Source organism: Mercenaria mercenaria, chromosome 17 (genome assembly GCF_021730395.1).
Source record: "Mercenaria mercenaria strain notata chromosome 17, MADL_Memer_1, whole genome shotgun sequence".
Taxonomy (NCBI): Eukaryota; Metazoa; Mollusca; class Bivalvia; order Venerida; family Veneridae; genus Mercenaria; species Mercenaria mercenaria.
In genome coordinates, this window is record NC_069377.1 from 21,699,716 (window position 1) to 21,715,077 (window position 15,362).

At 35.0% G+C, this 15,362-nt stretch overlaps 1 protein-coding gene across 3 annotated transcripts in view; it reads right to left on the reverse strand.

Moving 5' to 3' along the window:
* Positions 1-5,282, reverse strand: part of LOC123536875 (nucleosome assembly protein 1-like 1) — a 29,530-nt gene extending 24,248 nt beyond the window's left edge. For 2 of the 3 annotated variants that reach the window (XM_045320368.2, XM_045320365.2), the window contains exon 1: positions 5,195-5,280. The gene's annotated coding sequence lies outside the window, so the exon portion shown is untranslated. Of the gene's footprint in view, positions 1-5,194 lie in introns of all 3 variants that reach the window. The other variant, XM_045320366.2, reaches the window with a different exon arrangement.
* Positions 5,283-15,362: the final 10,080 nt, after the last annotated feature.

Here is a 15,362-nt window from a genome sequence, read left to right on the forward strand (position 1 = left end):
TGTCAACAGATGGACTTGGACAATCAGTGAAGATACATATTGACTGAATTTATGACAAATTACCACCCTCTATTTTTATCTAAATGAATATACCTTAGCAGCTTCTAATGAGATTGGTTTGGAATGTTATTTATGTCTTCCATGGTGAGAAATAGTCATGTTAGATAACTCTTGATTGAACATCTATCAATATGAATACTCTTCTAATTTATTGTTGTATAGGCTTGTACTCTGTATCTTCCACATGCGTATACCAATGCATGATTACCTCCCCTGATTTTAATAAAAATGGATTTATCTCGGTAAATTTTTATAGAACTCATTTGAAATTTCATTATTGTCTTTAGTTGGACTGAGGCAATCAGGGTAGCATGGTTCATACAGACCTTCCCAAAAAAAAATTCAGGTAGTTTTCAAGGAGTTTTCAAGTAGTTTTCCTCCATTTTCAAGGACTAAAATGGGCGCAATGTCACTGTTGCTGAGACATGAAATAACCAATTTAAATCCAATTTAGGACAAATTTAAACGATGTAACACAAGATTTATGTAAAATGACCTTCAACGCATCGCGGATAAATTACACAGTGAAAATTACTTAAAAGAGCATAAAACCCGTAAAGTACCAGGGCTCGCGCTGGCATTCGCCATTGGCTCAAGAAAACGAAAATTGGCTCAAGAAAATTCCGATTGGCGAAAATCGTCAAAAAGTATGACTTTTGACTTTTGGGGAAAACCTACGTACTAAAAATAGACCAAATTGGTAGTTTTGGACCTCGCTTTGAAATATCGCGTGACTGATTTTCCAATACATTGCCGAAGGCGCTCCAGCGAGAGATAATTGTTGGGCACAGTCTACTTGATTGTGTATTTTTAGAAGCGGGTCATGGTCGCAGTTTGTCAGCTGTGTGGCAATTAAAAGGATGACACCTTCGTCAATTGACTATGATTGCGGATAAGCGTTAAACAAACAGCAGTCGAATGTAACGAAGATCACAGGCGGCGCCTTTCAAGTGATTATCGAGTAGTTTGATTTGTACAGGGTCGGTAAACAAAATCAAAGGAACCGTTGTGGTTGTCTCTAAATAATTTCGGTAATTGACTTTATTTGTCATAATGATAATCGGTAATTTATTGGTGAGCATTGTCGAGTAAATTATTGAAGTTATATATACTGATGTTCCTTACTTATTTCATTTCTGCTTGAAATTGAAAAACATGGCATCAAAACGTAAAATTGACTCTGGCATTTATCCCCCTGCTAAAAAATCAAAAACAGAAAGATCTTTTTTGGATAGTTGGAAATCTGGCAATGCTTGGTTAACGTTTGATTCTGAAACTAAATGCATGTACTTCAACCTTTGTAAGAAGCACAGTAAATCAAATACATTCACTTCTGGGTGCCCAGTCATGAAGAAAGATGCTGTTACCAAGCATGCTACAAGCACAGGAGCCTGAAATTCTATCTATAATGCTCCAAAATGGGTAAATATAAAAATGACCCCTCCTATATTTTTATATATATAGGAGGGGTCATTTTTATATTTACCCATTTTGGAGCATTATAGATAGAATTTCAGGCTCCTGTGCTACAAGCAAAGGTATTGTGATTAGTTTATTAAGAGTTTTGTACATGTAATTACAATTGCTCAAGTTGAAAGTCTCTTGTTTAAAAGACCAAATTTAAAGTTATGTTGTTTTTTTTAACAAAGTAAATGTGTTAGCCATAACTACATGTATGTATGTTGCACTTCAGTCAAAATAGCTATCATAGCACCATTCACACTTGAAATTCACAAAAGTTTTCATCCCGCAAACAGCCCCGCGCCCCGCCCCACAACCGCGACATACAATTGGCTCAAAGAAAATCTGACCCAGAGCAGGCCCTGAGTACAGTACCATATCGTACTATCGCTGACTCCGTGGCAGGCCCTTATGGTGGTAACGGTTGATTTTTTTTCCCGTCGTTTTTTAGTTTATTTTGGTCCGTTTATAATGTTTGTCCGTTTTCACTTCGCACCCGACGAATTTAAGGACTATTTGCCATCTTTTGTATGTTTTTTTCCTAAATTCAAATAGTTTTCAAGGAGTAGGCATCAAATTCAAGTACTTTTCATGGCCTGTGGGAACCATGGGTAGATAGCTACTGACCGATTTTATTCCAAATTACCTCCCTTGGTTTCAAATTAAAATGGGTGTACCTCAGTAACCAATAAAGAAACAGATTCGAAATGTCATTTATGCCTTTAAGATGGACTGGCAGCATTCCCACTGACTTTGTAAAGTGGGTACATGTACCCACATACTTCAGAAAATGTGGGTACATGATAAAAAAGTTGGGTACAACCCATACAAATTGAAGAAAATGTTCCAACTGAAACAAAATTATAAAGAAGTATATGGGAAGTGACACTTTTATTCAGCCTGTGTTAATGACAGTGGTTTGTTTTACACATGCACTGCAGGGATACAGCGTACAAGTCATTTTTCTACAAGGACTTCTAGTTGAAAAATAGAAATTTATCATTTCTAACTCAATATACCCTCCGCCCACACACCCACCCAGCTGTGAAGCAGTTTGAAAAGATGGCTGTAATTTTCTTGTTTATGGATAAAAACTATTGATGTGGCCATTTATTTTCTGAGATACATCATTTTCCATGCAATGAGTTTTTCTTTATTCCATAATTCTGAAGAAAAAAAAGCTGTTTTCAAAAATTCAAGCAGACGCTGGTAGGTATCACCCGCCGAGCTTTTATAACATTTTTTTTGCTGCTATATAATCTGGCTGCAACATATAGCAACAAAAAATTATATAAACTCGGCGGGTAATACTTATTTAGCATGAACAGTACCGGACTCGAATAAAAAAGAAGTAATTTGTAGAATTGCCCGATGAAAGTCAGTCTGCAACCGGTCATTTTGTAAATATTAATAAACAAGCAGCTTACAAGTCTTTCTTTTACAATATGGAGACCAAATAATAAATAATTGTGTAGTAGATGCCAGCTGACCACTTAATTATTCAACAACTTGTTGAAAAAACATCCAAAAACGTTGCACATGTTGACAATTATCGGAAAGTGTCAAAAATGTAACCGCGTTGTTATAACTTATATTGGCTGAATACTATCACGTCTAGTTTTACGAATAATTTGATTCGCTGTCACAGTTCTCACAAAAATCTCACAAGTACCTGGAGTAGGCGGAGCTTAAATTATGCTATCGGCATGTAAATTCAACTCGTCTTGACACATAGCAAATTGTCAACAGTGTGTAATGCGGTAATTTGCATGTGCAGATCAAAAATAATGTCTGGTTACTTGAATTTCGGCTCTTTATGGACAATGTATTTTCTGTCAGATTATTTACGCCTGCATTGTACCCATGGAACTTTAAAATTTGCGTGCAAGTGACTTTTTGTGCGTGAATTATGCGGATTTTTGCGTGAATGGGAATGCTGACTGGGACAATCAGGGTAGATAACTTTTGACTGAATTTATGACAATTACCTCCCTTTATTTTATGTAAATGAATATATCTCAGCAGCATCTAATGAGATTGGTTTTAGATGTGATTTAAGTCTTCTAAAAATGCTAGCAAAGAATATAAACTTATTATGCATTATTATATTAAAAAGCATAAGCACAAAAATGCCAGTAAAGTAAGATTGATGCATCAAAGTAAACCAAAACAGTATTGGAAATTTCTAAATAATTTAAAACCGAAATCTAAAATAAATGAAACACCACCCCTAAAAGTTTTTAGAATTCTACGATTTCTTTAAAAATATAAATAGTAATCCACATGTACTAATGATGAAGATGACACTTTTTTGTCACATTATTTTGTACAACATTCTAATCAGTTCTTAGTTAATCCCATAACTGATGACGAAATATTAAAATGTATAAATAAATTAAATAACGGAAAAGCATGTAGCCAATCAGACAATATTCTTAACAAACATATTAAATCTACTAAACACATGCTTCTACCTGTATATAACAGACTTTTTAACAATATTTTAGAATCGGGCAAGATACCACAATCATGGCTTGAAGGTTATACAATTCCAGTTATATAATTCCAATCTATAAAAACAAAGGTAGCTCAATTGACCCCGGAAATTATAGACCGGTAACTATTTTATCATGTTTAGGTAAATTATTCAATGCAGTGCTAAATTTTAGGCTAACTAAATATATTGAAAATATAGGTCTATTGAATGAGAAACAGGCTGGCTTTAGGGCTAATTACTCATGCTCTGATCATATTTTTACATTACATTCCTTAATTGAAATAATGAAAAAGAGTCTGAGAAAAGATAAGCTTTTTGTGGCATTCGTAGATTTTTCTCAGTGTTTTGATAAAATATGGAGATATGTATGTTACCCAAAATTCTGTGTATATTTTATAGAATTATGGTCCGTAAGGTAACAAATTATCTTCATAAATGCCCTAACAACCTATACAAAATATATATAAGGAAGATTTTAAATATCAAATTTATAACAAAATATTTCACGATATTTTCACTACATTAAAAATTGGGGGTGAAAAGTCTAGGGTTTGTAAAATTGGTGGTGAAAAGTCTTGGGATGAAATGTCTTGGGGGTGAAATGTCTAGGGGAGGAAGTCTTGGGGGTGAAACGTCTGGAATTCATTTTTCAGACTTCCAATCATAAATTCATTTCCTTCCCCGTGTAGAAAATACTAATATCATTTAAAAAGCACCATTATCATTATAGACAAACGATCCGATAGAAAGTTTTTCACGACATAAACTTTTATCCTTCAGCTGTCTGTTTCATACACGAAACAAGATCTCATTCAGTTGATCACCTAAAAATTTTGTTGGACTAGCCATGCATTGTGCACGTTTTTCCCACAATGTGTCACATATATTTTGTTAATGAAACCTGTTCAAGATCATGTCTACGCAATCAGGCGATGCGACCTACTTAAAGTACTTTTTACTGCTTTGGTCTGAACTTAGACTGAAGGCTCGCCATCGGTTAGCTGATCTCATAAATTCTCACCGATATTGCGATAAATTCGGTCATTTCATACAGAGATTAGCGACAACCACAGAATCCGAAATCGTTTCAACAAATGGACAACAATATGGTAACAAAAGAAACTGCCATAAAATCGTTATTCTTGAATCAATCGTCAAAACACAACACTTTCTTACCAACGGTACCTTGACTTGCAAAACACGAGGGACAAAATGGACGATTGTTCGTTAAAAGGTATCGAGAACGTTGATTGGTTCTTTCGTCTTTTTTATCCAATCAGAGTAGTTGTTATAAAAAGGAAAGACACATTCCATTTGGCGGGGAATGTGCTTACCCGTGTAAAATTTCATATTACATCTTTGTCGTCGCCTATACGCACTTATCTGCTACGACTACACTCCTGAACAAGAAATATCTTTAAAAATGATGGTCGGCGAATTGTAATAAGGAAAGAAGTTCATCTTTCATCTAACAGTTTTCAAATTACAAAACTAAACACCGCACTTTAACAATTTAAATGGTTCTCTTTTAATTTTTCGCAAAGGTTTCGTAGGGTTGCAATTTTGTTCCGTTTATCCTTAGACGAATAATTACAGCAGTAGTTTGATGAAGATTCATGAAGCGGTTCATGAGAAGAGGTCATTAAACGTGTTTATATTTTTAGCTAAATTGGTCCCTATCCCCATTTGTAACAAAATAGCAGGAGACCTTACGATATTGTTACACATCGAGTTTGATAAAAATCCATTACATTTTAGTGGTTAATGCGAAAAAAGGCATAGATCTATCTACTTTTAGCTATAGTGGTCCCTAATAGGGCTCAAGTTCCTATATAAATAAATTTGGAAGAGGGCCTTATAATGATGCTTCAGACCAAGTATGACAAAGATCCATCAAGCTTTCATGAGACGCTGTATAAAGGCAATTCTAGTTTTAGATCTAGCAGCCCCTAAAAGTGGTCAAATGTCCCAGCTGAACAAAGTTGGCTGCGGGCCTAATAAAGATGCTACAAATCAAGTTTGATTAGAATACATGAGAAAAAATCAATTAAAGGATTTTTTTATTTATTATTTTTATTTATTTCTAAAATAAGCCAGCTGATCCCGCTATAACAAATAGCATATTCGCTATTCATGAATCTTTGGACAATGACATCACACCTATAAAAAAGTGAAGGTCAAGCAAAACATACATCTGTAATTATTTCTGTTTCATAAGCAAAAATGACCATAGTCATATCACATGGATAAACTGTATGCATCGTACCTTCATTTCAGTGTAACGAGATTCAGTCATTATATAGCATATATATAATAAAACAGATTTCAACTGAGTTCAATATTTGCATACCATACTAAAGAAAAATATTCATATATAATAAATCAATTAAATAATTTATAACAAAGATATCAAAGCAAACAAGTAGTCATTTTAATATGCAACCTGAATAAGTCACAAAAGCAAGAAACCTTTTCAAATACAGACGACAATGGTAACAAGGAAAATCTTTTAAAAAGCACTTCTCTACATAAAAGACTCTTATCACACCCTTATTCATGTGATACGCAAACCGTATTCAGCTCTTACTTTAATTTGATATATGTTGGTATTGAACAAGTTTTTATCATATTTATTAAACTTACTTATCATTTTGAGATATGTCAATATTCTTGCTAAATATACTGAGCCAAAGTTAGCTTTAAAACTGTGAACAGGGTCGTTTAGGATAAACGCTTTGTCTACATTTCACTCAGCGTAGCACAATCAATAGAGTGAAAGAAATTGACCCTCTCGTCCAATCAGGCAGAGTGTTGCATAAATCTTCCATTTTGATAAATTATCTATAATACGTACGTTATCAAGTAGTTTGATTTGCAAACTGAAGTCACGTGGCATAGGTAACGAAAACGAATTTAGACTGCGTCGCCGAAAAAAAAGTGGAAAACCACAGTAAAGTCACCCTTGGCGTAGATGTCTATACAGTCTGGATGTTGCCAAGTACTACCATTGAGCTTGAGGTTGAGGACTACAAGTAGACTCTACGTGAAAGTAAAATAGCGTTTTAAAACATCTAGATCTATTAACAGACATTTAACACACTGCTACACTGGCACAACCAGCGCTCATAAATTGATCACCAAAGTCAAAAAATCATACAGATCGGGGTTAGGTACAGGTTTCCATTCAGACAGTCCAGTTAAAAACAATTTTTTATTTTTTTATCTCTAACGTAAATATTTTTTATAGTTACAGCTTCTTAACTCATGTTGTCTGTTGATCATATGCGACGTTAAAATAAAATGTAAAAAAAGGAAACTCATCAGAATTGAGCCTACCTTTTATACTTATAATAGATTTTATACTTATAATAGATCTATATATTTTCCTATTCTTGAACCGGGGTGCTGATGTTTAGTACAACTGTTGGGGGGAGGGAGGGGGGTGGGGGGCGGGGGTGTCTTGACAATCCAAAAAAGGGTTGTTATGAAGTTTTAAATTATTGTTTAGTTTTATAGAATGGAATAAAGAAACACTGTATTGTGTGTGCACATGGCCTCAGGTTTTCAGCAATGCTTTTTTATTCAAAGTCAGTAGATCTAAATAGTTTACTCATTTCATTTACTTGTTTCTTCGGTCTAAGTCTGCTGGTGTCTATTGCCGGTAACATGCATACCCTCACAATATAGACTCGGAATACCTGTCGATTTCTGTATGGTCCTTGAACACATCATCCGACGCAACATCATTTCAACATAATAATTCTCAAAGACAGCCAACCGGTGCGTTCATGCAACGCCAATTTTCCACCACCATCAGTGATCTCGCTGAAGGCATAAACATGACAATCAGATAGGCATATATAGTCCTCTGTGATTTCTCGAAATCCTTCGACACGTCTCTTTCAGAAGCTAGATCTACTCTTTGATTGAAGACTTTCTGTCATCAATAACCCAGCAGATTTTCACTGACGACTCCAGTTCAGGTACATCTTTATTTGCTTCTTAGGCCTACTCTCTATAGTTTGCATATTGATATTTTTTAAAAAGGAAAGTAGTTCCTCTAAGTTAATGTGAACCTGTTTGTTAAAACCGATGTAAAATAAAAATTATCTTCTGGCGTTTTTGGCCCTTTCCTCTTTTTGGCTTACAACAACGATCTCCCGCCAATAGTTTGCTGACTGTCTTCTATAGTAACAAAGCAGACTCACGCCGGCTGCAAGAAGAGTTGACAACCTTGCATCGAGGGAGTATATACCAGCTGCCAGATGACCTTTAATTCCGACAAACGTAAAGTTACACACATCAACACTAAGACACACCTTACCATCACCCTGTACATCATTCACGTCACACAAATAAAAAACTGACGTCTTCTGGAAACATACCTAAGTGCCAACAAACAAACAACAACATAAATACACTTTATTTGAACATACATCAGTATTTGGTACATGTACATGAGTTTATAAAACAAATCTACCGAATAAATGTAGAATGTGTTCATATTTTGTTTATGCTGGGTTTAACATCACACCGACACAATTGTAAGTCATATGGCTACTTTCCAGCTTTTCGTGGTGGAGCAAGACCCCAGATTTCGTCACGGGCCGGGTACCTAGGTAGAGCCATCGACCTTCCGTTAGCCAGCTGGATGGCTTCCTCATACGAAGAATTCTATTAGTAATTAGTAATTCTATCGCCTATTCTAACATGACCCGATTTATTTTCCTATTAAAAAAGGAAGATTGAAAGTTGTGTGTTGTTGTGCAACAATTCATTTTTCTGACGTCACAATTATGACATTGCGGCGCGCTGGAAAAGAAATCAACAAAAAACAGGCAAATAGTTGGTGAATGATGTACAAAATAATAATTGATAACGAGTTAGAATCGAAATAATATATCTAATTTAGTGAATTGCTCTTGCATAAAATCATTGTTTCAGATGCGTATTATTATATCACTCGGGCTGCGCCCTAGTAATATAATACTTTTGGGCTGCGCCCTCGTGATATAATTCATTTGCATCTGAACTCCAAACAATGATTTTATGCAATAACAAATTACTACATGAGATGCATTTTTTCTTAAATGACGTCTTTAAGTCTTCTTTGTTCAATATGTAAACCAATCAGGTCTTGTTAGAATAAATGCCAAATTGCGTACAACTAAAAACGTGCTAATTTATTTGACAAACAAAAAAAAAAAAAAAAAAAAAAAAAAAGACTGGCAATACGTAAACTTTATCAAACTATAGCTACAAAAATTGAAATTATTACTGTCGCTATGCCCAGATTGCAGGCAGGCGATGGCCGAACGTTGGACCAATGAAGAAAGCCAACGTTGGCCTAATACCATTTTGCTAATTGGCGCAACGTTGGCCCAACGGCTGGTATACAGTTGGCCAACAACATATTTTGTGTATTATTATTGGTTCAACGTTGGGTCAGCTTCATTTCTTTAAAGTTGGTCAATAAAGGATGCCAACGTTATACCAACGGTAACAAAGTCGGAAAAGAAACCCTAAAACTAAATTATTTAGTACATATTTTCTGGCATTTCTTACATAACTCGGGTTAACGAGAGTTCTTGTTCCGGAATATTCAACAGGTTTTTAAAACATTTTATTACTGTACATAATTAAAAATATGCTTTAGCAGTTTTTTCTTCAATACATTTTTCACAAATTAGATCCTTTAGATTTTAGATTTAAAATGGTTCAAAATATCACTAGTCTATGGCTACAGATAAGTTTTTTAAGTTTATATGATAATATAATGGGATAAAATTTTCTCTCATATATTTTAATAACAGTTTTACTTTTACTGTACTTTTTTTCAATTGGTTTTCTTTGCATTTTCTTGTCTGCTTGAAGAAATGTTAATAGCTTTGCAATTTTATCTTTTTGTTATTTACTATGTGCATATGTTTGCATCAGAATAGCTGCTACTGATGCGGACATATCCCTTACTTTTAGTTACTGTAGAATCGGTCACAACCATATCTCTATTAGACACCACTCACTTGTGTTTTTTGTTAGTTTCCCAATTACTTTATCTTGTTTTTAACAATTTATTGTGATTAGTAATGCAATCTGGTTTTATCCCTCATTCTTAGCATGTATATAAATTTGCATCAGCTTTTATCATCTGCTTGTAGTATACAGTATTTGAAATTTTAGAAGTTTTCGCAATTTGCTACATATATATTTTCTTAAACTGAAACAGCTTGTAACATGTGCTTCAATACTAACACTTTTTATTATACCTCACATAAATGTCCAATGCAAATTTCCCATTAGTTAAACTTGAATAATATATTATATTCCCCAGTGAATTTATATCACATGCGCAAAATCGTTATTTTCAATTTCTGCGCAGGTGATATGATCCATAATTTCATATCACATGCGCAACAGTGTTATTTTGTTTTTCTGCGCATGTGATATTATTTTTTCATATCACCCGTTGAGAGATTGATACTTTCGCATTGATTAAAAGACTGAATCGATAAATTTTCAGACGAGGCGCTTGTATAATTATAAGTTAGGATTAAGTTACCCTTTTCTGGTGCTATTGCATGTGCGAACACAGCCGTTTCTTTTTTATGCTACGTGCAAAATATTTCGAAAACAATTTTTCATCAAATATTGAATCGAAACTACCACAATAAGTTTGGAAATGATCTAACTAAGAAAATGAGTGCTCACACTTATATGTTTCGTTTAGAAAAAAAGAAAGTTATCGCCGTTTTTCGAATGTTATTGATTGACGCAATGTTGAAATATTAGAATAAATATCGGGGTCGGCGATATGTAAACGTCTCGACTAAATTTATCAAAAACAGTCTTATTACACAGCAAAGTCGCCACAAATTATGAGTGCTAACAAGTAAAGACTCTTTAATTCTGTCTTCATTATTTGTTTAGTAATTACCTTTTAATGTTAAATAAATTATTATGTTGAATTTCAAGTAAATGCTTTGACCCTAATAACCTTTCGGTATAAAAAAATAAATATTGCATTCCTGAGAGGATGATATGAAACATGTTCACCTCTCGAAATATGAATATAGACCTCGGCTGGCGCCTCGGTCAATATTTATATATCTCGCAGTAAACATTTTTCATATCACCCTCAGGAATGCAATATTTATATAATATCATTAATTTTATGCATCTTCGCTTTAATCATGTGCTATTTCTTGTCCTTTTTGGTTAGAGACCACCAATTGTTTTCCCATAGACTTACTGGATCTGGATCTGGATGAATACGTTGTAGGGCCTCTCGGCATAAGCACAACGGTGAAGACGAGGGAGACGCCTAGTCCCACTTTGGGACAGCTGCTCGGAAGCTGTCTACTGTCTCTGTGCATGCAACACTATTATCAAATTTGTTCCAGTCAATGATTTTTTTTGGAAAGAAAGAGTTACTAAATTGAGATGTTCTGCACTGGATTTGTTTAAAGCACTTAGAATTGTTTATGGTATGATTTTCAACTAAATTATTACTGGTGAAGTCACTAAATGATTTTGGCTTAATATGTCTCTTGTTTGTACGGACTGGGGTCGAATAGTCGTGACACGGTAGGGCTGGCACCAGCCCCTCGACCACCTTGAAAAAGAACACCAGTCTGTTTGCCTTCCTTCTGTCCTGGAGCGGTTGGAGTTTCAGCTCTCGAAGCATGTTGGTGACACAACCTGTTGTTCTGGTGGTGTAGTCTCCTGTAATGAACCTGGCTGCTTGTCTCTGAACCTTTTCCAGCTGATCGATGTCCTTCTGGTAGTGAGGGTCCCACTTACATTATAACATTATGGCGTGTACGGCCTTCCATAAATCGAAACATGTACACGTCTAATTACATTGTTTTTCGTTCGCTATTTTGGTTGAAAAACATAAAATTAGATATACATGTTTCGATTTATGGAAGGCCGTAGACGCCATAATGCTATAATGTAAGTCTATGGGGAAACAGTTGGTGGTTTCTAGAGGTCAGAGCTAAATAAAGATTATCTTATCTATTATCTTATCTTATCTTACCGTGTCCTCAAAGGGAACCCATCCATCTATAGGAGACGTCAACGATATACCAGATTTTAATTAGACCAATCCATTAGATGACCTTTCACCCAATATGGCTGCCTATCACAAAAGTTAAAAATTTAGTATTTTTCTTCACGCTTTCTGACAGTTCGGGTGTAAGTACACTTATGTTCTGTTACTTAATGAATTCTACAAACATTAACATAAAATTGTAAGCAAGTATTTATTGAGTCAATGAAGAAAGGTTGTTGAACTTGCGGAAAATTTGTACATAATTATAAAATTTATCCAGGATAAATATATAGCCTAGGCTAATATGTATCATTAGGTGCTTGAAACATACTCTTTTTAATGTTCTGTATGGGCTATATGTTATATAAAATCTAACGGTAAACAATGACAGCTGTGGGCATCCATATATCTTCAAATCAACAAATTTGTCTCAGTTCAAAACAGGGTGTTCCACTATGACTAGATACCGGAAAGGGCCCTTTCCGCAAATAGGACTTAACATGATCGGAAAGGGCCTGCCATATGTTTATTACTGGAATTTAGGGCAATATCCGGTTAACGCCCCCTGGGGGCATTTCCCTTTTTGGTCTGATTTGTTAACTTATTTAGACGCTTGATTTTTTTAAAAATAGACAGGCGGGAAAACATTTTCGTAAATCATCGTTACTTTCCATAATGTATGCTCCGTAACAGTACATACCTATTGTCTCATACTCCGATGAGTGTATCTTCGGATTGAGCCGTCGAGATATTCGTACCTGTTGTTAACTATATTGAACGCGTACAAAGCTCTGCTGTAATTACCACGTTCAAACAGTGTAAATAATGCTTGAAAATGTCTGAAGGCCGCGCGATCACGCGCTAAACCTATCAAGTCTACCCACTCTAGAAAAATTACAGGATTTAAACCATTCACATATACAAACGCAGAAATTAATATCCTTTGAAAATGTGTTAAGTTTAATGTCCAGAAATAACGTCTTATATTATGCGGCCAAAGATTTGCTGGTCCAATGATATCTTGAATCACTGTCCATTGATTATATATATCACGATTTCTGTTCGCCATTTTCAACCTGTTTAGTTTGTGTAAGAAAAAAAAAATGCGACACGCACGAAAATATTGTGACTGAACTTTTCTAACGTTTGTATATCTTTATCCATATATGGTACTGAAATTTGAAATGCATTGATAAGGGTTCATATAGGGAAAATTACCTTGTAATATAAACGTATAAGCTGTAAAACGTGTTTAATTAATGTTTCTGTAACTTGTAACGATAGAATGAATATTGTTACTAAATGCACTGTACAAAATTATTTCATTATGTTCATTATTATTTACATTTACGGAATGAACAACATACATTAAAAAGTAATCACTCCCGGGTGATATTTCTACCTGTAATTGTCGCTATAAGGGACTTCCAGGCGTTTTGTTACTTCTAAAACATAGAAGTAATTCTCTGCAGATTCGTTTGTATTCCCAGTTACAGTCAGCCACAGAATGTTTTGATATTATTTAATTATAATTATACCTAAAATATGATACTATCATAACATTGTTGTTTATTTCTTGGGTATTAAAACTGTGCTTACTCTTTTCAATATCATTATATATTTACTTCTAATAGCAATTGTGTTGAAACTGACAGGCGCAATAACTTGAAAGATGACTTGCCTTATTATCCACGTTGTTCTCTCCTTTGCACCAAAGTTTCGTTCAATTGTTAATGCTTATTCTGCTCTTAACAAAGACCGCAGAATCGCAAGAATAAATGTCGACATCAAGTTTTCTTGTTATTGAATGCGTCGAAGCAGTGATATCTTGATGGTCCCTATTTTTATATCTTTTTTCATATAAGCTAGTGTTTGGTTATTAGTGTCTCAGCGTAGATTTGCTAAGAATAATTTATTGATTTTCAGCAGAGTTGTGTCCCTTAATTTGTCAGATTCAATGATGTATGTGTTATTCCTCCTATACCAATGTTCTAGATTCGGCCAAACTTCAAAGGAGTGATCAGTGCAATGTCTTCACCTAAAAGCATAAACGTGAGTATTGCCAAGCCTAGTTGTGCATATCGTCAGCATTTTCAGTTAGTTAATTTTCAACGGAGGTGCAGTCGGTGATTGATGTTTGGCCACTTCTTTTATTTAATTTGCCGAATTTCAAATAATCAAAAGCCTTATATTGTGCATATTATCAGCATGTGTCTTTTCGATGATGTTCAGCGGAGTTATGGACCTTTTTGCTGTAAATTACAGTGATTAGTAATACATTACTTGACATACCTGTATACCATTTGGCTAAAGTACACCAAACCTCATGAGCATCAGTGTGAGACGGAACTGTGTATATCATTAGCACGTCCTTGTTAAATGATTTTCAGCAGAGATATTGCCCTTGATTTGTCAAATTCTATGAAATTTGAACTCTTTCTTCCTTACCACATGTTTTATTTCACCATATTTTGCACGGGTTATCAGTGCAAGGCCTAGTTTTGTTTGCCGTTGGAATGTTATGGTTCAGTGATTTTACCTGGAGTTATGACTTTTTTTTGGTATTTTACAATTTCTGCATGGTAAGTTGTAGAAGGCATATTACGTTTTCTACCATCTTTAGCTTTTTATTGATTAAATAATATTTTAAAATTTACTTTGTTCATGGTAAACACTCTATAATGGTAAAATATTGAACATGAAGCACTCTATCATAATAACTTTAGAATACATTGTGAACTTTTTGGTAACTCATTCGTGTGTGTGTGTGTGTGTGCGTGCGTGCGTGCGATGTGGGTGTGCGTGCGTGCGTGCGTGCGTGCGTGTGTGTGTGTGTCGCTGCTGTATTTCATATGTTCATTGTTTCCAGAGAAGCAATTTTCCGTTTTGTCCAGATATTCTATTCTCAGTCTGATATCTAGAGGAAGGGGTCCAATGGTTCAGGTCATTTACTTTGAATGTTTGGCCCTTGCCGTTGTTGGTTTGAAATATTGCATGGAATGAAGAGTTCCTTAATGTGAGATAGTTATCAAGGCTTCGATCTGTCGGTGGTTCGATCGAGGTGCCCCCCACACCCCACTCCCCTCCCCACATACCCCCCACCTGTCTCCGGATGCATCTTAGCTCATCTTTCAGCATTTATGCCCACCCGCTTAACACAGATCTACGATTCGCCGGGTCGAAAGTTTGATCCCCGGGTAAGGCACGTGTTCTCCGTGACGATTTTATGAAAGGAAATCAGTAAAGTGATCCTTTGGAAGCATAGAATTCAACCAAACAAAATTTATAACG